The sequence below is a fragment of the Pseudophryne corroboree genome, chromosome 11 (assembly GCF_028390025.1).
Source record: "Pseudophryne corroboree isolate aPseCor3 chromosome 11, aPseCor3.hap2, whole genome shotgun sequence".
Classification (NCBI taxonomy): Eukaryota; Metazoa; Chordata; class Amphibia; order Anura; family Myobatrachidae; genus Pseudophryne; species Pseudophryne corroboree.
In genome coordinates this window covers 243,867,834-243,894,321 of record NC_086454.1, presented here as the reverse complement: position 1 = coordinate 243,894,321, position 26,488 = coordinate 243,867,834, and positions in this window count along the sequence as shown.

Below are 26,488 nucleotides of genomic sequence, written 5' to 3'. Positions count from 1 at the left end.
GAGCGGGCATCGGATGATGCTTTCTTTTACTTGGCAGCTTTTTGTCACGGGTAGGTCCAGAGCGGTGGTGTCCCGGTACTTAGCAGGGATTTCAATTTTTAATAAAATTAAGGGTGTCCCTGACGTGACAAAGAGCGGGCTTCTGGTAAAGGCGATGAAAGGGTGGGCGCGCGTGGCGCCTACGCCGCCTGATAGGCGACGCCCCATCGAGCGGCCTTGCTACCGGCTGTCATCGATGCGGTAGGCAGTATCGCAACGTTAATTTTTGAATCGCTTTTGTTCCAGTTGGCGTTCTCCATGGCTTACCACGGAGCCTTTCGGGTTTCGGAGCTGGTAGCGCCATCTAAGCGGGCAGGCTCGCGCATGCTTCTGGATGACGTGGTGGTGGGTGAGAGGTCCTTGCTGTGCAGATTGCGTTGCTCTAAGACGGACCAAGTAGGTAGAGGGCAATGGGTCACTTTGGTACCGTCTCTGGAGGGGAGCATTTGCCCGGTGAGATTGGCATCGAAATATGCAGCGGTTCGGCCCGGTGTGCAGGGGTCGTGGCTGCTGCATTATGACGGTTTACCTTTGACGAAGTATCAGTTTCGTTGGATGCTGAGTCGCTGTCTGGCGAGCTTGGGCCTTTCACCCGCTGCTTTCGGTACGCATTCTTTCCGAAACGGGGCGGCGACGTCGGCTGCGTCGGCGGGTTTTTCCGTTGCGGAGATTCAGGCAGTGGGGCGATGGAAGTCGTCAAGTTACAGATGTTATATTCGCCCAGTTTCATGAGTCTTTAGTTTGTTTAACAGTTCATTTTTATTAGACGTTGTATAAGTTCATGTTGTAAGGTTAAGTACGTCCTTGTGCAGTTGTGTCTGTTTGTCTCCCCTGTTCATCCTACTCAGGGATTAGCTACTCGCCGCTGCTGGCAGCGGGGGTCTGGAGTTCTTTTGCGATTTTTTTGCCTGACTTGACGGACTGAATTTCAATCTACAATTCGGCTGATCAGTACAACTCAAAGTCCCTCAGCAGGTTTTTACGCTTTCACCTCCAGCTGAGTTCTTATATGTTTTTCCTATTTTAAACCCCCCTCCCTTTTATTTTCCTTATTTTCCTTTGATCTTTCCCGTTGTATCTTTATGTTATGCTTCGATTGGCTGGAAGCTTGTTTAGATCGGCTAGGCCGTGACTTATGAGAGACACGAAAACCCCTTATTTCTTTTGGCAGATCCTTCAGGTTAATTCATTCAATAAGCTCCTGTTAGGATACTTATTACCCGATTTTTAGTTTACTCCTTTCCTTCTCTTCAGGTTGGGTAGGCGACGATTTGGCAATCTGGGTAGTTGGCCACTCTTATGATTACTGGGCAGCCAGGTTTTTGGCCTCGGAGGGGGCGCAGTTTTTTCCTTGGGCTCATGGCGTTCGTTGGCTTGGTTGGCGTGGGATGATGTGGCATGATCTGAAGAGTAGATTGATCGGTCAGGTCAGTGAGCATGGAGTCCCTAGGGTGCTGGTTGTCCAGTTGGGTGGCAACGATCTGGGGAAGTGGACATCTTTGGAGCTGCGATGGGCCATGATGGAGGATCTGGCCAGTGTGGCCGCAGCGTGGCCCAATTGTGTTTTGGTGTTCTCTATGATGGTGCGTTGGCGAGGAGTGGCGGACGGTCGCCCGATTGATGTGGCCAGGCAAAAGGTGAATGCGGTGGTGGCGAAGTGGGTGTTGGCTCACGGAGGAAAAGTGGTTCGCCACCCTAGGATTCGGTTTCGTGCCAGTCACCTTTTTCGGCCTGATGGTGTGCATCTGTCCAAGGAGGGGATGTTGTTTTTCCTGGAGGATCTGTTTCTGGTGTTGCAGGAGTTAGGTTGAGGGTATGGTGGCGGTGCGAAGACTCTGGGGAAGAGTCTTTCGCTGTTGGCGGAAAAGAACGGCAGGTTGTAGTTTGTTAGTTACAGTTGTTTACAGTATTGGTGTGGTTTAGGTGCACTCACCTCCATTGACTTTTAAGGCCGCTAGATCACCCATCAGGGGGCAGCGTCATCACCCATCAGGGTGGGCAGTCAGCGTGGAGGTCTGAGTCGGGCACCTATTACCTATGTATGGTTTGTGGTAAATTAGGATCGTTTGGGTTTTAATGTTTTTTGAGGTTATCGTCAGTGGAGTATAGCCGTTCTTTTTTCTGACACCATATGCCGGCTGAATCGGCATGTTAACTACAATTTTACTTTACAGGTTTTTTCTAATGGTTAGGGTACAATAAATAGCTAACAATTTTCTGCCAAATTCAAGTCTCCGTGTCATTATTTCTTGGTATTAAAGGTATTGAATGCTTTACTTTTTGAATAAGGGTCCACACATTATCATTAGGAGGTTTAGTGATACTGTGACATTTAAATGATGTTTTTGTTGCGTGGAGACTGATAATGAAATATTGACTCATCCTACACAACTATAAATACTGCACAGCTGTCTATACATACAGTTTGTACACGGAACAAGAGATGCAATGCAGCTGGTCAGTAATAGAAACATGGGTATTAGGGATATATTGTTATTTCATTAGAATGTTATGAACTTTCAAATATGTTATTTAAAAAAATAATACTTGTGTTTTGAAAATCATATATTAAATGGAACAAAATCATGGGGACATGTTTATCAATATACAGTGAACACAGAATCTTCATTTTGGATGCATATATCAGTGTGTAAATAAATAAAATTCTTGCTGTAATATAAATAAAGGTATATAACCAGAGGCGTCACCGGGTGTGGTGACACCCTGTGCACACTGTACACTACCCCCTCACCCCCATGCCCCCCCCGCACCAGAGGCACATCTGCCCAAAAGGGGTGTGGCCTAACAAAAGAGGAAGTGACCTTATAGGGATATCCGTTTTGTCACTCCGGGGGCGTGTCCAGCATCCCCGGATATTCTGGCTGCCCCCGGAGGCTGGGCTAATTGTGTGCCGGCACTTCATGTGTGACAGGAGTAGAGTGCTGCAAGTGAATATCACACTGCAGCACCCAGCTCCTGTCACCGCAGAAGATCCGGCACTTTGGTGTCACCCCTTCCATGGGTTACATCCGAGTGTGGGACGCACCCCCGCACCCACTTGTAATGCCACTGAATATAACATTTTAATGGAATTGAATTACATGATTTAGGGACCTATTATTTCACAACTAGGTGCTTCATCGCGCCCTACGGGCGCTCTTCACACCGTCGCAAGGGGCTACGCCCCCTTAACCCTTGCATGCCTTTCTGGGGTTTAATATTTGTATTATATGGAGTATTACCTGCATTCCTTTGTTAGTGGTTAAATATTGCACAATGAAAGGGCGTGCGATGGTGAAGGAGGCGTAGCCCCTTGCGACGGCGTGAACAGCACATGCAGGGCACGATGTACAGAATGTAGCGGGTGCCGGGGGGACTGCGGATGGTGTCTGTAGATGCTGCGGGTGGAGGGGGGGCAGAAGTGGGGGTGGGGCCCGGATGGGGAAGGTTCGGGAGGTGCTGCGGGTGGGGGAGGGGCAGAGGAGTGGGGGATGCAGATGGGGGAGGGGTCCGGAGGCACTGCAGGTGGGGGAGGGGCAGGGGTGCCACGGGTGGGAGAGGGGCAGGTGTGGGGATGTTGTGGATGGGTGAAGGGTTCCGGAGGTGCTGTGGGATGGGAAGGGACGGGAGTGCCGGGGGTGGGGTAGGGGACCGCAGGCACCATGGGTAGGGTAGGGGCTGGTACGGGTGGTGCGGTGGATGGGAAAGGAGGTCCGGAGGTGCTGCAGGTGGTGGAGGGGCAGGTGCGGGGGTGCCATTGGTGGGAGAGGGGTGGGTGAGGGGGGGACCGCGGATGGAGGAGGGTGTCTGCAGATGCTGCGGGTGGAGGGGGGCAGGTGTGGGGGGAGACATATAAGGGGGGTGAATGGTGGAGGGGGCCTGGAGGTGCTGTGGGTGGTGAAGGGGCGGAGGAGTGGGAGCCGCGGGTGGTGTAGGGGGTCTGGAGGCACAGCATGTGGGGGAGGGGTGGAGTGCCGCATGTGGTGGAGGGGAAGGTGCGGAGGTGTGGTGCACTGGGGAGAGGTCTGGAGGCGCTGCGGGTACTGTACATGCCATAAAAGGTAGTTGGAGGGTATGCAGTAACAGGGCCAGGATAGGGGTGACAGGGTCAGAACAGGGTTGACGGGGCCAGGACAGGGGTGACAGGGTCAGAACAGGGGTGACGGGGCCAGGACAGGGGTGACGGGGCCAGGACAGGGGCGACGGGGCCAGGACAGAAATGACAGGGACAGGATAGGGGTGACAGGGCCAGGGTAGGGGCGGCAGGACCAGGACAGGGGTGATGTGGCCAGTATAGGGTTGACAGGGCAAGCACAGGGGTGACAGGGCCAGGATAGGGGTAACAGGGCCAGCATAAGGGTGAAAGGGCCAGGATAAGGGTGAAAGGGTCAGGATAAGGGTGGCAGGGCAAGGCCAGGGGTGACAGGGACATGATAGAACACAGGGCACGGGAGAGATTGGTATTAGGGACAAAACAGTGGTGACAGACAGATGTGTCTTACCAGAGTCACTGCTGCTGGCTGCTGCTGTTCCACTCCAACCTGTTGGGATCTGCTGCTGCTGGAGACTTGGCATGGCTGACTCTCTCAGGCTGGAGTCCTGCTTCCTCTGCCCGTCCGCATCCCTCCCCCCCTCCTCAGTCACACACCGCAGACCTCGCGCAGCTGCCGGGCACTGTGGTAAGGTGAGACTGGAAATGACTGGTTAGCCCCCAGGAGATGCTGCGGCTGGAGGGAGGAGGGGGTCAAAGCATGCACGTGGCGCGGACCTCGCGGCTGCCGGACACTGTGGTAAGGGGAGACTGGGAGTGACTGGTTAGCTCCCAGGAGACGCTGCGGCTGGAGGGAGGAGTGGGTCGGAGCCTGCAAGCAGCTCAGATTTCTGCAGCGCTACCCGCCAGCTAAAGTGTGTGAATGAGCTGGGCGCACCTCACTGCGGGTGGCAGCGCTGCAGCTAGTGGTGGGGTTGCCGGGGCTGGAGATAACAGAGGCAGTACGGAACCTGCACAGCGGCAGGTGCCCCACAAAACTGCAGCTAAGAAGCGTGGAGTGTGCCAGAAAGTGACGCTCCTCCGCGCCAGAGAGACCCTGCTGAGTATGCCGATGTGGGGGGTCAAGCACACAGTGAGCCGGTGCCCGTCTGTCTGTATGACATACCCCTCACACACCCCCATGCCTCCCAAATGTCCCGATTTTCGCGGGACAGTCCCATTTTTTGGGGTCTGTCCCGCTGTCCCACCCGCGGGTCGCAGTGACCCGCGGTGGGGGGGGCAGTTGGAAAGCTCCTGTACTCGCTGTTCTGCTTAGCAGAGCAGCGGTGAATAGTGGAGACAGAGGGAGAGAGGGCATCATGGGGTACGGATTAAGGGGGGGTTCCAGCAGCAGAGCCGGATTAAGGGGGGGGGGGCAGGGGGTACGTACTGTTAGCCCCACAGTTTTAGGGGGCCCCCCGGCTGGAGTAGCTCTGTCCCAGCTCAGAAGCTCCCCCCCCCGTCCCCCGTCCTGCCAGCAACAACGTCAGCATTGTGCTACAGTCAGCACACGCTGCTGCGTGTTGGCAGGTCTGTGGTCCCTGCTTTCTTCTGCCTGTGCGGGTGTGTAGGGGGGAGCGACCACCTCCTCTGGATTTAGCCCTAGCTGAGGGGCCAAAATTCCAAAAAGAAAAGAAAAAGAAAAATTTGCATAAGGGGGCGTGGCCACGCGGGCGCGATTAGGCCACGCCCCCAACCCCACAGCAGGCACAGCAATGAGATAGGGCTCCCCTGTCTCAAGTGCCCTGGGCCCCCGGACTCTTAATCAGCCCCTGGGGGCATGCCAGCAGCTCACAGAGTGCTGGGCATGCCCCCTCACTGACGAAAACGGGGACCCTCCCGTGAAGCCACGCCCCCTTTTCGCAGAGTGTGAGTCCCTCCTTCTGCCTGAAGAAAGCTCCTGCAGAAAGCTGGGAGGTATGCACTCCTGCCTGTGCCATGCCCATACTATCTTTGCTTCTGCTCCTAGTCTCCTGTAGATTTGGCCAGATCTGTGACTCATTTGACTAACTCCGCCCAGTGTTGTGACTCCGCCCAGCGTTAGCAAATGAATCACAAAGTCACAGATCTGGGCTATTATATAGGGATTAGCGGGTTCGGTTCCTCGGAATCCGAACCCGCCCGAACTTCAGTTTTTTTTACACGGGGCCGAGCGACTCGGATCTTCTCGCCTTGCTCGGTTAACCCGAGCGCGCCCGAACGTCATCATCCCGCTGTCGGATTCTCGCGAGGCTCGGATTCTATCGCGAGGCTCGGATTCTATATAAGGAGCCGCGCGTCGCCGCCATTTTCACACGTGCATTGAGATTCATAGGGAGAGGACGTGGCTGGCGTCCTCTCCGTTTATAGAGAAGAGAGTGTGACAGTAGAGAGAGACACAGTAGTAATTTTGGGGAGCATTAGGAGGAGTACTAGTAGTTACTTGCTGAAGTGATAGATAGTGTGACTGTATTATCTGACTTGTGGGGGAGACACTGACAGTGGGGAGCAGTTAGAGTCTGAGAGCAGGACTCAGGACTCAGGAGTACATATAACGTACAGTGCACACTTTTGCTGCCAGAGTGCCACACTGCCATTGTGACCACACTGACCACCAGTATAATATATATTGTGATTGTCTGCTTAGGAGTACTACTTGCAAGTTGCTGATAGTGTGACCAGTGACCTGACCACCAGTTTAATAATCACCACCAGTGAGTTTAATATATATATATATATAATTGTATATAATATATATATAATATTGTATACCACCTACCCGTGGTTTTTTTTTTCTTTCTTCTTTATACATACTACTATAGTAGCTTACTGTAGCAGTCTGCGGTGCTGCTGAGCTGACAGTGTCCAGCAGGTCTGTCATCAGTCATTACATAATAAATATATATACCTGTCCGGCTGCAGTACTAGTGATATTATATATATATATATATTGATTTCATCTCATTATCATCCAGTCTATATTAGCAGCAGACACAGTACGGTAGTCCACGGCTGTAGCTACCTCTGTGTCGGCAGTCGCTCGTCCATCCATAATTGTATACCACCTACCCGTGGTTTTTTTTTTTCTTTCTTCTTTATACATACTACTATAGTAGCTTACTGTAGCAGTCTGCGGTGCTGCTGAGCTGACAGTGTCCAGCAGGTCCGTCATCAGTCATTACATAATAAATATATCTACCTGTCCGGCTGCAGTACTAGTGATATTATATATATATATATTGATTTCATCTCATTATCATCCAGTCTATATTAGCAGCAGACACAGTACGGTAGTCCACGGCTGTAGCTACCTCTGTGTCGGCAGTCGCTTGTCCATCCATAATTGTATACCACCTACCCGTGGTTTTTTTTTTTCTTTCTTCTTTATACATACTACTATAGTAGCTTACTGTAGCAGTCTGCGGTGCTGCTGAGCTGACAGTGTCCAGCAGGTCCGTCATCAGTCATTACATAATAAATATATATACCTGTCCGGCTGCAGTACTAGTGTGATATAATATATATTGATTTCATCTCATTATCATCCAGTCTATATTAGCAGCAGACACAGTACGGTAGTCCACGGCTGTAGCTACCTCTGTGTCTTTTAGTTGTGCCTATTAAAATATGGAGAACAAAAATGTTGAGGTTCCAAAATTAGGGAAAGATCAAGATCCACTTCCACCTCGTGCTGAAGCTGCTGCCACTAGTCATGGCCGAGACGATGAAATGCCAGCAACGTCGTCTGCCAAGGCCGATGCCCAATGTCATAGTACAGAGCATGTAAAATCCAAAACACCAAATATCAGTAAAAAAAGGACTCCAAAATCTAAAATAAAATTGTCGGAGGAGAAGCGTAAACTTGCCAATATGCCATTTACCACACGGAGTGGCAAGGAACGGCTGAGGCCCTGGCCTATGTTCATGGCTAGTGGTTCAGCTTCACATGAGGATGGAAGCACTCAGCCTCTCGCTAGAAAACTGAAAAGACTCAAGCTGGCAAAAGCACCGCAAAGTACTGTGCGTTCTTCGAAATCCCAAATCCACAAGGAGAGTCCAATTGTGTCGGTTGCGATGCCTGACCTTCCCAACACTGGACGTGAAGAGCATGCGCCTTCCACCATTTGCACGCCCCCTGCAAGTGCTGGAAGGAGCACCCGCAGTCCAGTTCCTGATAGTCAGATTGAAGATGTCAGTGTTGAAGTACACCAGGATGAGGAGGATATGGGTGTTGCTGGCGCTGGGGAGGAAATTGACAAGGAGGATTCTGATGGTGAGGTGGTTTGTTTAAGTCAGGCACCCGGGGAGACACCTGTTGTCCGTGGGAGGAATAGGGCCGTTGACATGCCTGGTGAAAATACCAAAAAAATCAGCTCTTCGGTGTGGAAGTATTTCACCAGAAATGCGGACAACATTTGTCAAGCCGTGTGTTGCCTTTGTCAAGCTGTAATAAATAGGGGTAAGGACGTTAACCACCTCGGAACATCCTCCCTTATACGTCACCTGCAGCGCATTCATAATAAGTCAGTGACAAGTTCAAAAACTTTGGGCGACAGCGGAAGCAGTCCACTGACCAGTAAATCCCTTCCTCTTGTAACCAAGCTCACGCAAACCACCCCACCAACTCCCTCAGTGTCAATTTCCTCCTTCCCCAGGAATGCCAATAGTCCTGCAGGCCATGTCACTGGCAATTCTGATGAGTCCTCTCCTGCCTGGGATTCCTCCGATGCATCCTTGCGTGTAACGCCTACTGCTGCTGGCACTGCTGTTGTTGCTGCTGGGAGTCGATGGTCATCCCAGAGGGGAAGTCGTAAGCCCACTTTTACTACTTCCACCATGCAATTGACTGTCCAACAGTCCTTTGCGAGGAAGATGAAATATCACAGCAGTCATCCTGTTGCAAAGCGGATAACTGAGGCCTTGACAACTATGTTGGTGTTAGACGTGCGTCCGGTATCCGCCGTTAGTTCACAGGGAACTAGACAATTTCTTGAGGTAGTGTGCCCCCGTTACCAAATACCATCTAGGTTCCACTTCTCTAGGCAGGCGATACAGAGAATGTACACGGACGTCAGAAAAAGACTCACCAGTGTCCTAAAAATGCAGTTGTACCCAATGTCCACTTAACCACGGACATGTGGACAAGTGGAGCAGGGCAGGGTCAGGACTATATGACTGTGACAGCCCACTGGGTAGATGTATGGACTCTCGCCGCAAGAACAGCAGCGGCGGCACCAGTAGCAGCATCTCGCAAACGCCAACTCTTTCCTAGGCAGGCTACGCTTTGTATCACCGGTTTCCAGAATACGCACACAGCTGAAAACCTCTTACGGCAACTGAGGAAGATCATCGCGGAATGGCTTACCCCAATTGGACTCTCCTGTGGATTTGTGGCATCGGACAACGCCAGCAATATTGTGTGTGCATTAAATATGGGCAAATTCCAGCACGTCCCATGTTTTGCACATACCTTGAATTTGGTGGTGCAGAATTTTTTAAAAAACGACAGGGGCGTGCAAGAGATGCTGTCGGTGGCCAGAAGAATTGCGGGACACTTTCGGCGTACAGGCACCACGTACAGAAGACTGGAGCACCACCAAAAACGCCTGAACCTGCCCTGCCATCATCTGAAGCAAGAAGTGGTAACGAGGTGGAATTCAACCCTCTATATGCTTCAGAGGTTGGAGGAGCAGCAAAAGGCCATTCAAGCCTATACAATTGAGCACGATATAGGAGGTGGAATGTACCTGTCTCAAGCGCAGTGGAGAATGATTTCAACGTTGTGCAAGGTTCTGCAACCTTTTGAACTTGCCACACGTGAAGTCAGTTCAGACACTGCCAGCCTGAGTCAGGTCATTCCCCTCATCAGGCTTTTGCAGAAGAAGCTGGAGGCATTGAAGGAGGAGCTAAAAGGGAGCGATTCCGCTAGGCATGTGGGACTTGTGGATGGAGCCCTTAATTCGCTTAACAAGGATTCACGGGTGGTCAATCTGTTGAAATCAGAGCACTACATTTTGGCCACCGTGCTCGATCCTAGATTTAAAACCTACCTTGGATCTCTCTTTCCGGCAGACACAAGTCTGCTGGGGTTCAAAGACCTGCTGGTGACAAAATTGTCAAGTCAAGCGGAACGCGACCTGTCAACATCTCCTCCTTCACATTCTCCCGCAACTGGGGGTGCGAGGAAAAGGCTCAGAATTCCGAGCCCACCCGCTGGCGGTGATGCAGGGCAGTCTGGAGCGACTGCTGATGCTGACATCTGGTCCGGACTGAAGGACCTGACAACGATTACGGACATGTCGTCTACTGTCACTGCATATGATTCTCTCACCATTGAAAGAATGGTGGAGGATTATATGAGTGACCGCATCCAAGTAGGCACGTCAGACAGTCCGTACTTATACTGGCAGGAAAAAGAGGCAATTTGGAGGCCCTTGCACAAACTGGCTTTATTCTACCTAAGTTGCCCTCCCACAAGTGTGTACTCCGAAAGAGTGTTTAGTGCCGCCGCTCACCTTGTCAGCAATCTGCGTACGAGGTTACTTCCAGAAAATGTGGAGAAGATGATGTTCATTAAAATGAATTATAATCAATTCCTCCGTGGAGACATTGACCAGCAGCAATTGCCTCCACAAAGTACACAGGGAGCTGAGATGGTGGATTCCAGTGGGGACGAATTGATAATCTGTGAGGAGCGGGATGTACACGGTGATATATCGGAGGATGATGATGAGGTGGACATCTTGCCTCTGTAGAGCCAGTTTGTGCAAGTAGAGATTAATTGCTTCTTTTTCGGTGGGGGTCCAAACCAACCCGTCATTTCAGTCACAGTCGTGTGGCAGACCCTGTCACTGAAATGATGGGTTGGTTAAAGTGTGCATGTCCTGTTTATACAACATAAGGGTGGGAGGGCCCAAGGACAATTCCATCTTGCACCTCTTTTTTCTTTCATTTTTCTTTGCGTCATGTGCTGTTTGGGGAGTGTTTTTTGGAAGGGCCATCCAGCGTGACACTGCAGTGCCACTCCTAGATGGGCCAGGTGTTTGTGTCGGCCACTAGGGTCGCTTATCTTACTCACACAGCTACCTCATTGCGCCTCTTTTTTTCTTCTTTGCGTCATGTGCTGTTTGGGGAGTGTTTTTTGGAAGGGCCATCCTGCGTGACACTGCAGTGCCACTCCTAGATGGGCCAGGTGTTTGTGTCGGCCACTAGGGTCGCTTAGCTTACTCACACAGCTACCTCATTGCGCCTCTTTTTTTCTTCTTTGCGTCATGTGCTGTTTGGGGAGTGTTTTTTGGAAGGGCCATCCTGCGTGACACTGCAGTGCCACTCCTAGATGGGCCAGGTGTTTGTGTCGGCCACTAGGGTCGCTTAGCTTACTCACACAGCTACCTCATTGCGCCTCTTTTTTTCTTCTTTGCGTCATGTGCTGTTTGGGGAGTGTTTTTTGGAAGGGCCATCCTGCGTGACACTGCAGTGCCACTCCTAGATGGGCCAGGTGTTTGTGTCGGCCACTAGGGTCGCTTAGCTTACTCACACAGCTACCTCATTGCGCCTCTTTTTTTCTTCTTTGCGTCATGTGCTGTTTGGGGAGTGTTTTTTGGAAGGGCCATCCTGCGTGACACTGCAGTGCCACTCCTAGATGGGCCAGGTGTTTGTGTCGGCCACTAGGGTCGCTTAGCTTACTCACACAGCTACCTCATTGCGCCTCTTTTTGTTTGCGTCATGTGCTGTTTGGGGAGTGTTTTTTGGAAGGGCCATCCTGCGTGACACTGCAGTGCCACTCCTAGATGGGCCAGGTGTTTGTGTCGGCCACTAGGGTCGCTTAGCTTAGTCATCCAGCGACCTCGGTGCAAATTTTAGGACTAAAAATAATATTGTGAGGTGTGAGGTATTCAGAATAGACTGAAAATGAGTGGAAATTATGGTTTTTGAGGTTAATAATACTTTGGGATCAAAATGACCCCCAAATTCTATGATTTAAGCTGTTTTTTAGGGTTTTTTGAAAAAAACACCCGAATCCAAAACACACCCGAATCCGACAAAAAAAATTCGGTGAGGTTTTGCCAAAACGCGGTCGAACCCAAAACACGGCCGCGGAACCGAACCCAAAACCAAAACACAAAACCAGAAAAATTTCAAGTGCACATCCCTACTATTATATAGGAGATTATCGCACTTTAAATATTTGGGAAACTGCTGTTTAAGTATCCTTGCAGTTTACCAAAGGCTGAACATGAGATATCTCCTGTACTAAGTAATGTATTATAACACAATCTCCATTTTTGTCAATGAGAAAGATGGTCTTCTCCAATTTATCAAACTCTGGAAAGCTTACTTTTGGGAACTTTTTTTTTTGCCAGAGAGAGAGATCTTTGGATACCTCCTCCCCAGCAGCCTATAATTGAACTATCGTACACTTGCTATAAACAAGCATGGTTAATAACCCAGGTCTACTCCAAACCAAGCAGTATAGTCACACTGCAATACCCTTGGCTGGGAAATGCTCTTCTCAGAGCCACTGTACTGGCGATGAGTCTCCTAAATCACCCCACAAATAAAGTAATTCCTTCTGGACTAAAGGAATTCATACTTTTCGGACACCCCCTACCCGCACACTCACCCACTACTATCTATGATAAATAGACCCCTTTTAAAATAAAAAATATATAGTTCATGTATTACCTTATATTCTCTCTAAAATCCTTGCCCTCATTTTTACAGTTATTATACGACCAAAAGGCATATAACATTATCCCATGATGAAAGTATAGATACTAATTAGTCTGGTTTGAAAAATGGAACACCCTATAGTTCTTGACCCTATTTTATTTTATTTTATTTTTTTGAAGAATCCACTGGAAATTATCTAGAAATGTATAATATATCTTTCAATCTGTTTTAATACATGACTTATACGAGTATGTACTATAGACAGAGTTTAATTGGTAGATTAAAAGAAACTGGTACTTAAAGCATAATGACATATGCTTGGAGGATATTAACATTTTTCTTTAAACATTAAAGGCTAAAAAAAATACCAGAAAAACTCTCCCGTGCAAAAATTAAGCCCTGGGTATACATGCAAACAAACAAACAAACAAACAAACAAACAAACAAACAAACCAAAAGTTTTTACAAAAATGTTAAAAAGGAAAAAAAGCATAAAAATTTATGATTTTTTTTTTTTTTTTTACCATACTATCAGTAAAGTTACAAAAATGCTGGAATTTTTTTTGACAAAATGTATAATAAAAAGATCCAAACACAGGCCTTTTATTATGCATATTTTATGATTTGTTGAGAACATAAAGACAGAACATTATAACATTTTCACAATGCTTAATGAATATAAAAACAGAGATAATCACTTGACATACAATTAATTTGCAAACAAGTTCCTTAAATATAAAAATATATAACAGAAAAAGAGAACGCATTTATTTTACAGTAGCTGATATCCTAAGTTATGACAGTCTATAAGAATTATCCATGGTTTTTTTTTAAATACATTAATTTTCTACCCCAACCTTGCTAAAAGAAGTCTGTGCTTATGTTAATTAAATATTTTATGTCTTTTTGAAATACTGATCCATTTAAAAAATACACATTCTTTGGTTACTTCTTGAACTATAATTTAACATTCAATTAATGTGTAAATGAAAGCTGGCAATATTGAGTACAATATTAAATAAGGTATTCGATTACTACAGGTTTGCTATGGACTTCACATTTAAGTTTGACATCTTTTATGCCTCTAATGGCTTTTAATATAAATACCCAGTCCATGCTCCTATAACATCACCACCATCTACATTCTCCAGCTGAAAACCATCTTGTTGACAGCTCTGGGCTCCCAATTACATCTATGGACATACTACATTTCGGCCCTCATTCCGAGTTGATCGGTCGCAAGGCGAATTTAGCAGAGTTACACACGCTAAGCCGCCGCCTACTGGGAGTGAATCTTAGCTTCTTAAAATTGCGACCGATGTATTCGCAATATTGCGATTACTAACTACTTAGCAGTTTCTGAGTAGCTCCAGACTTACTCTGCCTGTGCGATCATTTCAGTGCTTGTCATTCCTGGTTGACATCACAAACACACCCAGCGTTCGCCCAGGCACTCCCACCGTTTCCCCGGCCACTCCTGCGTTTTTTCCGGAAACGGTAGCGTTTTCAGCCACACGCCCCTGAAACGCCGTGTTTCCGCCCAGTAACACCCATTTCCTGTCAATCACATTACGATCGCCGGAGCGAAGAAAAAGCCGTGAGTAAAAATACTTTCTTCATAGTAAAGTTACTTGGCGCAGTCGCAGTGCGAACTTTGCGCATGCGTACTAAGCGGATTTTCACTGCGATGCGATGAAAAAGAACGAGCGAACAACTCGGAATGAGGGCCTTCATTCTTACCAAATGAGCATGATCCCCACTGTCCTCTACTCTATGTAGCTGGAATTTGCACATACCATTGAGAAATCATAAAAACTGCAACTCTAATACCTGCTTTAATCAAGCAAAGAACTGCAGTGATTAATTATTGCATAGTGATATTTTCTTACACAGTTAAACACATCATGTTATACTATTACACATATATTGCTGCTATTGCAAATTATATAAATTTTTGTATGTATATTTAATTGAATATTAAATATTTTAAATAGATATTTGCTTGGTATATATTAGGGATGTGCACCGGCCCTTTTAATCTGTTCAGATGATTACAGCATCTAAAAATATATTTCTGCTGCGGGGTACACTGGGCTCCACAAGGAATGGACAATGGGGTGTAGAGTAGGATCTTGATCCGAGGCAACAACAGGCTCAAAGCTTTGACTGTTCCCAGAATGCATAGCGCCGCCTCCTATATCACCCCGCCTCCCTGCACAGGATCTCAGTTTTGTAGTTGGTGCTGCAGTAGCAGGCACATAACATAGAGGCTGCTCCAGGCAATCCTAAGAAGAGCTTTTTTTCTGAGGAAAAAAGAGAAGACTTCAAGGGCAGCAGCAGTGTTACATGTCAGTGGACATTCACGGCTGCAGCTCCGGCTCTCCCCAGTGACGCTGTACACTCCTGAGCCCTGGTTGCCGGGTAACTACAGCAGGAGGCTCCTGTTTTCTTCTTGTCAGGCACACACGACGGGGGCTCTCCGGGATCGCGTGGCCGCGCTTCGGGAGTTGGTAAGTGGGTCCCGCTTGCGGGACCCGGTCTTTATCGCGATCCGGCGCGGTCAGTGGGAGGCGGGCCGCGCGCTCTGGCGGTGGACACTGTGGCAGTACAGGCGATCCAACTAGATCACCAGGGCATGGGACAGCTCAGGTTTTCTCTATAAACCGCTTTATTAGAGCCCACAGTACCCGGTGGTTTTGCCAGCAGGGGGATAGAGCTTGGACCTGAAGCCCCTCCCTCAGCCCCAGGGCGCCATTTTCTGTAAATGTTCCTGCCCTGGAGCTGCATATCTGTCTCTCCCTCACTCCCTTGCAGTGTCTGCGGCGCCATTATCCCTCAGCTCACTGTTCCTGGTAATGCTTGGGCAAATCCTCCTATGTAAAGCCGCCTGGTTGTCAGTGCTGTGACTTTACAAGACACTTAAGTATTCTACCTGCCTTTTTTAGTCAGTGTTAGTAAGAAAGAGTGCACTTAGTCAGGGTTTCCTAGTACAATTACCCTGTGATATACATCCAGTTCTTACTGTGTACTGTTATATCTATTGTTATATAGCTGTGTAAGCTAGTCCAGTGCAGTATTATTGTTAGTAATAACCTCTGCATTGTACAGATTGTGACTATTTGTGTGTGCATTTGATAGCTGAGTGGTGTCCATTTCGTGTCTTTCACTCAACCTGCTATCCCTATATTCTATAACCTGAGGGGGCTTGGTGCGTCAGGTTTTATCTAATATAGGATTTTCACAAAGATATACTGTATTACGTATTTTTCTCTGTGATTTAGTCACCATATCTCTCCTTTATCTCTGCTGGTGCTGACTACACTGCGCAGGGGTTTGGGATAGGGGTATTGTGCTGCTGACAAATTGTACTGTGTTACCTGATACTACAAGTTATATCATGTCTGCTTCTGAGGGTAACGGTTCTGGGGCTGAACACACTGCTGGTGTTGCTGAAGCCGCAGATACCTATGAGGAGAATATAGCAGCTTTGGGCTCTGGTTCTGGGGACTCCTTGCCCCCCAGTGGGACGGTGGCAACGGGGGCAAATAATGACCCGCCTTGGGCCGCATTTTCCACGCTTCTGCATACGCTAGTTCATAAACTAACACTCCCTATGGGACCCCCAATGCCGGTGCAACCATTTGTGGTCCCTGCAGCTAACCCGCCGTGGCCGGACGATTTATCTGCTCAAATAAAGAAGTTGAACCAGTCCCTGACTACTAAAAAGTCTGACCGTCGCTCGCCTACGTCCAAGGGGTCCTCTAAGCGAGCGCTTGTCTCCTCACAATCCACTGCCGTCACTGACACCTCGTCGGATGAAGACGGCACTTACACTGACCCCACAGGTTCTGACTCAGATACGGCTGATGGGGAGGGTGGTTCACATGTGGAGGCTACTAAATTAATTTTACAGATTACGGATGATCCCGAGCCATCCGTTCCTCCTAAGAAACTAGATAGGTTCAAGCGTCAGAAGGTGATTAAACAAGTTTTACCTCACTCTGACCACCTAATTGATATACGTCAGGAACCCTGGGAAAACGCGGATACGAAGTTTGTGCCTCAAAAGAAGATGCTGGCTCGCTATCCCCTCGCACCAGAGCTGTCTAAGAATTGGAAAATGTCTCCTTCAGTGGACTAGGATGGTGGTTTCCTCAGCTCTACCGGTCACCACCGTCACGTCTCTGAAAGAGCCTGCAGATAAACTCGTGGAGGGTTGTCTGAAAGCTATTTACACCCTCACGGGTGCTGCACAAAGGCCCACTATTGCAGCTACTTGGGCTGCAGAGGCCATTGAAGCATGGGCCTTGGAGTTAGAGGCTGAAATCTCCTCTGACCATGCTAGACAATGCTTGTCTTATATTGTCACAGCTTCTCGTTATATTAAAGAGGCGGCTTCTGATGCCGGTATCCTGGCAGCCAAGGCCTCTACTACATCAGTTCTGGCTCGCCGGATATTGTGGCTGAGATCCTGGTCTGTGGATCTGGACTCTAGAAAAACCCTGAAGGTACTCCCTTTCAAGGGAGATATTCTGTTTGGGGAGGATTTAAATAAGATTGTGGCTGACTTGGCTACTGCCAAAACTGCCTGTCTGCCAAGTACTGCTCCTTCTGTGTCGAAGGCTAAAGGTACTTCCTTTCGCCCCTTTCGTCCTTCAGGTAAAGCAAAAGGTCAGGCATACAACAAGCAGGCCCGCACTTCCAAACCTGGTAACCCTAAGCCCAAAAGAGCCTGGGCGGCCCATCAGCCAGCTTCCAAGAAAGATAAGCCTGCCGCATGATGGGGCGGGCCTCCCTCTGGGGGATCCCAGTGTGGGGGGCCGGCTTCTAGGGTATACCCAGGAATGGTTGAAGACCACTTCAGATGCCTGGGTACGGGAAGTCGTCACTTGAGGTTACGCCATAGCCTTCAAAAACCGACCCCCTCATCGATTTTGCCAGACAGATGTCCCGTTGGACAAGACAAAGGCAAACACTCTGCATTCGGTGATACAGACCCTCCTGGATACAGGAGTCGTAGTACAGGTGCCTCTTGCGCAGAGGGGCCGGGGGTACTATTCTCCGCTGTTTCTAGTCCCGAAACCGAATGGGTCCTCCCGGCCCATTCTCAACCTCAAGGCATTGAACAAGTTTGTGAATTTTCCAAGTTCCGGATGGAAACCCTTCGCTCTATAGTTCTGGCCTTGGAACCTGGGGACTTCATGGTCTCCCTGGATATACAGGATGCTTACCTGCAATGTCTCATCAGCAATACCTGAGATTTGCGATTGGCAACTGCCATTACCAGTTTCGGGCATTACCTTTTGGTTTAACAACGGCTCCGCGAGTCTATACAAAAGTCATGGCGGTGATGACGGTGGTACTCCGCCGTCAAGGGGTCAGGATACTGCCGTATTTGGACGACTTGTTACTCCTGGCAAATAACCCAGAACTTCTCCTGTGTCATCTAGATGTGACGGTCCGGTTTCTGCAAGCCCACGGGTGGCTCATCAACTGGAAGAAGAAAAGCCAGCAACTTGGCTATGCTAAACTTGGAAGCATCATAATCGTTAGATGCGCACCAAACAAAGTAAGAATGCCAGACCCTATAGTAAATCCAAGCCGAAGCCGGTTTCCAGGCCCGCAACATACTTTGAATGACCGCCTCAGAAAACCCTTTAGCCCTTAAGACGGAAGCTTCAAGAGCCACGCTGTCAAAGACAGCCAGGCTAGGTCCTGGTAGACACAGGGGCCCTGAACGAGGAGGTCTGGGCGTTGTGGAAGTAGAATTGGACGCTCTGACAATAGGCCTTGCAGGTCTGAGAACCAGTGCCGTCTGGGCCATGCTGGAGCTATGAGAAGCAGAATTCCTTTTTCTTGCTTGAACTTCCGAATTACCCTGGGCAGGAGTGACACCAGAGGGAACACGTACAGCAGCTGAAACCTCCACGGTACCACCAGCGCATCCACGAATGCTGCTTGAGGATCCCTTGTCCTGGCTCCGAAGACCGGAACCTTGTGATTGTGTCGAGACGCCATCAGATCTACGTCTGGAAGGCCCCACCTTTCCACTAGGAGTTGAAACACTTCTGGATGGAGGCCCCACTCGCCGGCATGCACGTCCTGACGACTGAGAAAGGCCGCTTCCCAATTCAGGACTTCTGGAATGAATATTGCCGATATGGCCGGTAGATGGCGTTCTGCCCACTGTAGAATCCGTGAGACTTCCTTCATTGCTAGGCGGCTTCGAGTGCCACCTTGATGATTTATGTAAGCCACTGCGGTGGCGTTGTCCGACTGTACTTGAACAGGACGGTTCTGAATTAAATGCTGGGCTAGGTTCAAGGCGTTGAATATTGATCGAAAGGAGGGACTCCAGCACCGCGCCCCAACCTCTTAGACTGGCATCTGTTGTCAACAGGACTCAGTCGGATATCCATAACGGATGGCCCCTGCACAGTTGTTGGTCCCGGAGCCACCAGAGCAGCGACAGACGGACCTCCGGAGTCAATGAGATCATTTGAGACCTGATCCGGTAAGGCAGGCCATCCCATTTGGCCAGAATCAGCCTCTGGAGAGGGCGAGAGTGAAACTGAGCATACTCCACCATGTCGAATGCTGACACCATGAGGCCCAGCACCTGCATCGCCGAATGGATCGACACTTGCGACGAGATAGGAAGCAACGAATCCTGTCCTGAAGTTTCATGACTTTCTCCTGAGACAAGAACAACCGCTGGTTGTGAGTGTCCATTAGTGCTCCCAGATGCACCATGCTCTGAGGAGGCGCTATGCATTCTGGGAACAGTCAAAGCTCTGAGCCTGTTGGTGCCTCGGATCAAGATCCTACTCTACACCCCATTGTCCATTCCTTGTGGAGCCCAGTGTACCTTGCAGAAAGAGTTTTAACAAAGGTAAGTTCTTACCATAAAACTCGTTATTGTACAATATATATTTTTCAATGTTTGTACTGTAGTCAAAATTGCCTGGAAATGCCTGGAAATTAATGTTATTGAGGTTAATAATAGAATGTGAAATCCAGGCGCAGCATTTAAATTAGAAATTAGAGAAAGAAAAAGAAAAAAGACAAAATATAGGGAAATACCAGACTGAATAATAATAGCGCATTTATTTACCACAAAAATTGAATTAAAAATCTTTATGAACACAATAAATCATATATGGAATCTATTTCCCATGTTAGTCCATCTGAGTATAAATAGATCCACACTGTCACAGCCTAATTGGCTTAAAATGTCCTGGGACCTGAATTCCTTGGCCACAAGGGCTTCCAATATATAAAACAGTGTTCTTTATGGATAAAAAAGTGGTGTGCTTTAAAACGTCACACTAAGGTCCCATCATTTGTAGCTATGGCAATAAAAATAGGACCATATACACCCGATATGTTGACAGAGTTATTCCGGATCGTAGTAGGTACTATTTAATTTCCTGTTAGCAAGACGTATTACAGGTGTACCTTCTATCGTTTACTCCGTCTGCCGACTCCCCGCCTCCGTCTCCGTTCAGACTCCCTCCTCGATCATCTGGCCAGCCGCCGCCTCCCAGAGCCTCAGTGCTCCTTCGTCCTGCACTGCCGGTGGGCCTTGTGGAGCCCAGTGTACCTTGCAGAAAGAGTTTTAACAAAGGTAAGTTCTTACCATAAAACTCGTTATTGTACAATATATATTTTTCAATGTTTGTACTGTAGTCAAAATTGCCTGGAAATGCCTGGAAATTAATGTTATTGAGGTTAATAATACTCTACGAACAAAACAAAAAAAAGCTAAATCATCTGATTTTAGCTGTCTTTATAAATTTTGAGAAAAAAAATAAAAAATAAAATCAGCAAAAATAGTCTGACACAGATCTTATCAATAACTAGATCAGGGGCCCAAGAGAGGTAGAGTATGTATGTAGTGGAAGGAAGGATTGATTAGTAATTTAATTTAATTTGTTTGATTTAAAAAAATAATAATAATCATTGGGGACATTGGTGACGGTCTTTAATGCATAGACAACAATTTTTATTAGTTATATTATTGCACTAATCTAACTTTTACTAATCTGACTTTTTCTTTGATTTTTATTTGCCTTGAATTAAGCCGTCTATGTCTTTCCTCTGAATTGTTTGTCCTCCATATCTATCAAGTATCAACAAACACAAACCAAGTGGGGTACAACACACACTACATTTAGTACAAAAAATGTACCACCTACAGTGTCACACAATACGTGTATGAGTAGGAAATAAAATATATTACTGTGGTACCACCTTCGCCCACAGTGTCACACAATATGTGTATGCATCAGAGATAGTAATCGAACACTGCGGTTGACCATCACCAACAGCGTTGCACAATACGTGTATGAGTAGGAAATAATAACATACTGCGCTCTGACTGGCAGTGTCACAGTACTTCTGATAATAAAATAAAAATTGTATGGTGCACTCATTTTTTAGAATCATACTTAAAGGCTTTTTGTTTTTAGCTTTTATTATTTTAACTTTACACTGGGACGGAGCCCCTGGAAGGACGGAGAGATAACCCCTTTCAGATACAGCAGACAGAGCACCCCTGGATTGATACTTTAGGGACACACGAGCCTCTGGATGTTACTTGGTTAAATTTAATTAGCTTAGGGGCAGAGCTCCCTGGATGTAGGGACAAATCGTCCCTTTCAGATACAGCAGACAGAACACCCCTGGACTGATACAGCAGAACAGAGCACTCCATTCAGCTACATCTGCCCCACGCCAAAATAACATAGTACTGACGGACACGTCCGTCCAGTACACTCTCCGCAGCCTGAGTGAAGATGGCGCCGATCACCGGGGACCTTTATAGAATCCAATACCTACGAGAATCCAATAGCGGGAAGATGACGTTCGGCCTCGCTTGGGGATCCGTGTAAGGTGGGAAGTCCCAAGCCGGACTCGGATCCGGACTCGGATTGCAAAGTTCACCCGCTCATCTAGTATATATACTTTTTGAATTTTTTTACTCTATCCCATTTTTCAAGCACTACAATTTGCCTTTTCATGAATTTAAATACCTAAGAGAATGTCTCTAATATGAACCAGTGAGAATGTTGCTATTTCACCTCCAGTATAAATACATAAATGTCCTAGAATAATAACAATTTTTTTTAATCACAGCATTGTGCTTTTGTAGTCATCACCTTCTTATAGCCCTTTTTTACGACATGTTGATTTGGGTTGGGTATGTGTTACCAGCGTTGGGGATCCCGGCGGTCAGCATACCGACCGTGGGATCCCGGCAGCAGAATGCTGGGGAGGGAGCGCAACAAAGCCCCTTGCAGGCTCGGTGGCGAGCTGTGCTCGTCACAGGTTCTATTTCCACTCTATGGGAATGCTAGTCGGCATGCCGACTTTCGGGATTTAGAGGGGGTCGAGATGCAGCCGTCGGTATTGGCCCTCATTCCGAGTTGATAGCTCGCTAGCTGCTTTTAGCAGCAGTGCAAATGCTAGGCCGCCGCCCTCTGGGAGTGTATCTTAGCTTAGCAGTAGTGCGAACGAAAGATTAGCAGAATTGCTGGTAAATCTTTTCCTGCAGATTTTGAGTAGCTCCAGACCTACTCCTAGATTGCGATCACCTCAGTCAGTGTAGTTCCTGCTTTGACGTCACAGACACGCTCTGCGTTTGCCCAGCCACTCCCCCGTTTCTCCCGGCACGCCTGCGTTTTTACCTGACACGCCTGCGTTTTTAGCACACTCCCGGAAAACGGCCAGTTACCTCCCAGAAACGCCCCTTTCCTGTCAATCACTCACCGATCAGCAGTGCGACAGAAAAGCGCCGCTAGACCTTGTGTAAAACTGCATAGTTTTGTGTGAAAGTACTTTGCGCGTGCGCACTGCGGCCCATGCGCATGCGCAGAAATGCCGATTTTAGCCTGATCGCTGTGCAGCGAAAATCTGCAGCGAGCGATCAACTCGGAATGACCATTATTGTCACATAACTACATCTCGGTGATTTTAATATGTGATCCTGGCAGGCTCTCTGGTTGAATATAGATAATCAGCTGTACGTGGCACATACAATATTCATTACATTGTAACCATGCTGATCCAACCTGCAGCTTGCCATATTTACAGCAAGACAGGCTCGGCACGTATGCAGCATAAATACATAAAATAAAATGTAACTATAGATGGTAAATGGACTGTGCTTCCCTGCAGTTTCTGATGAGAAGCACAACTTGAGAAACTATAACCCTGATTTAAATATTTGTTTTAATTGGGTGTAGGAGTAGATTAGTATAAGTTTTGTATACTAGTATTAATTAAGAAATATGGTCAAATTTATGCCTAATTTTTATTTAACATTTTGGTGCTCATGCAGTTAGAAGCAAATTAAAAAAAAATCTGTGCAACTGAATGTGCAAGGACTGAGATGCCAACTTCCGTGCAACGGAATGTGAAAGTACTGAAATACCCACATAAGTGCAACTAAAATGTGCAAGGACTGAGATGCCAACTTCCGTGTAAGGGAATGTGCAAGGACTGAAATGCCCACATCCGTGCAACTGAATGTGCAAGTACTGAGATGCCCACTTCCACGCCCCCTATATATGGGTGTGGTATGTTTTGCTGGCGAACGGGTTCCCGGCACCCAGCATAACAACGCTGGAATCCCGACCGCCGGCATGCCGGCAGCGGGGCGAGTGCAAATGAGCCCTTTGCGGGCTTGCTGCGGGCACGGTGGCGCACTAGACGCGCCACGCTATTTATTCTCCGTCCAGGGGGGTCGTGGACCCCCAAGAGGGAGAATAGTTGTCGGTATGCCGGGTATCGGGATTCCAGCGCCGGTATACTGAGCGATGGGATCCCAACAGCCGGCAACCACCCCTATATACAGTTACTATACTGCGCAGCCACTGAGTTTGGAAGCAACCCAATACAGCAGAGTATAGTGCAACACACAGCAGCATGCAGCGTGCCCCCTATACCCAGACACTATACTGCACAGCCACTTATGAGTCTGGACACAGCACAATACAGCACAGTATAGTGCAGCACACAGCGGCATGCAGCATGCTCCCTATATAGTCACTATACAGCACAGCATCTGTGTCTGGGTACAGCACAATACAGCAGAGTATAGCTCAACACACAGCAGGGTGCAGCATGCCCCCTATATACACAGCCACTATACTGCACAGCCACTAATGAGTCTGGACGCAGTACAGTATAGTGCAGCACACAGCAGCGTGCAGCATGCCCCCTATACACAGTCAAAATACTGCACAGCCACTGTGTCTGGACACAGCACAATACAGCAGAGTAAAGCTCAACACACAGCAGCGTGCAGCAAGCCCCCTATATACACAGTCACTATACTGCACAGCCACTTATGAGTCTGGACACAGCCCAATACAGCAGAGTATAGCGCAGCATACAGGAGCATGAGTTTATGTGAAATGGCGCCAAGCCCCAGCTGCAGTGCCTTATATAGAATTCAACTCCCGTGAGAATCCGAAACCGGGAGGAAGACGTTTGGCCTCGCAGTGGGATCTAAGTCTGGCAGGGAATACCCACCCCATTGGAGGCTGACGGGACAATGGCTGAAATGACGGATGGTTGGGAGGTACAGTATGGGACTGTTGCATGAAACAGAGCACTGCATGACCTTATGAATTTATAATAAACAGGTTGCATAAAAAAAAATACATGAAATCTACATACTTCTTTAAAGATTTCAGATGCAGTGTCGATAGTTACGGAGTTGATACTTTTTTTGGCTACTGCGAAAGCATCTTAGTCTCTAAAAAGTCACACTGCACATGTGTCCCAATTGTCTGCACACAGAGATGCAGTACAGATTGAGAAACATGGGCCCTCATTCCGAGTTGATCGGTCGCAAGGCGATTTTAGCAGAGTTGCTCACGCTAAGCCTACGCCTACTGGGAGTGTATCTTAGCTTCTTAAAATTGCGACCGATGTATTCGCAATATTGCGATTACAAACTACTTAGCAGTTTCAGAGTAGCTTCAGACTTACTCGGCATCTGCGATCAGTTCAGTGCTTGTCGTTCCTGGTTTGACGTCACAAACACACCCAGCGTTCGCCCAGACACTCCCCCGTTTCCCCGGCCACTCCTGCGTTTTTTCCGGAAACGGTAGCGTTTTTTCCCACACGCCCATAAAACGGCCTGTTTCCGCCCAGTAACACCCATTTCCTGTCAATCACATTACGATCGCCGGAGCGATGAAAAAGCCGTGAGTAAAAATACTATCTCCATTGTAAAATTACTTGGCGCAGTCGCAGTGCGAATATTGCGCATGCGTACTAAGCGGAATTTCACTGCGATGCGATGAAAAATACCGAGCGAACGACTCGGAATGAGGGCCATGGTTTCAGAAGTGTATACAAAATGTATTGGGCATTCCTGTGTGGTGATTTGGTGTAGATGGGGCGGTAGCTATTCAGACACCGGAAGATGTTGCACCTTATGGGAATGCCCCAGTCATGTCACTGAAGTTCTTGCATAGACAAATGATTCATAGCTCACATAGAAGGCCATACTCAGAATGAAATTCTTCACCTAGCATTAGGGTGGCGTAAGTTTCGATGGTGCAACTGATGGTTGCTTCTAAAAATGCACCAAGCATGATTAGAGCAACCGGAGATGCTCAAAGTGGGCGTCTCAGTCCTAGCACATTTAGTCGCACGGATGTGGGCATCTTAGTCCTTGCACATTCAATCGCACAGATGTGGACGTCTCAGTCTTTGCACATTCAGTCGCACGGATGTGGGCGTCTCAGTCCTTGCACATTAAGTCACACGGATGTGGGCGTCTCGGTCCTTGCACATTCAGTCGCATGGATTTGGGCGTCTCAGTCCTTGCACATTCAGTTGCACAGATGTTGGCATCTAAATCTTTTAACATTCAGTCACATGAAGTGGGCGTCTCATTCCATGCACGTTCAATTGCACAGATGTGGGCATCTCAGTCCTTGCACATTCAGTCACACGAAAGTGGGCTCCTCAGTCCTTGCACATTCAGTCGCACAGAAGTTGACATCTCAGTCCTTGCACATTCAGTCGCATGGATGTAAGCATCTCAGGCCTTGCATATTCAATCACACAGAAATTGGCATCTCAGGCCTTACACATTCAATTGCACTGATGTGTGCATCTCAGTGCTTGCACTTTAAGGGGGTCATTGCAAAATCATTGCACGTAGCAACTTTTTTCTGTTCGTGCGATCAACTTGACGCCACCTATGGAGGAGTGTATTTTAGCATAGCAGAGCTGCAATTGCTTGTGCAGCCCTACTATGCTAAAAATGTTACCAGCAAAACAAGACCAGGGTCAGACCTACTTACCCTGTGCGACGGATCCAGCGACAAAGGTTGCACGGATGTAGGCGCTTTAGTCCTTGCACGTTCAGTTGCACAGATGTGGGCATCTCAGTTCTAGCACATTCAGGCACACTAAAGTGGGCTCCTCAATCCGTGCACATTCAGTCGCACGAAAGTTGGTATCTTAGGGGGGGATTCAGACCTGATCGCTGCTGTGCGTTTTCGCACAGCGGGCGATCAGGTCCTAACTGCGCATGGGTATGCACTGCAATGCGCACGCGCTTCGGCCAACAACAACGGGCATCGTGGGTCAGCGACAGGATGGTACGAAAATTCCGATCGCATGGGCGTTCGCAATGTGATCGACAGGAAGAGGCCATTTGTGGGTGGTAACTGACAGTTTACTGAGAGTCTGTAAAAATGCAGGCGTTCCAAAGCGTTTTCAGGGAGGGTGTCTGACGTC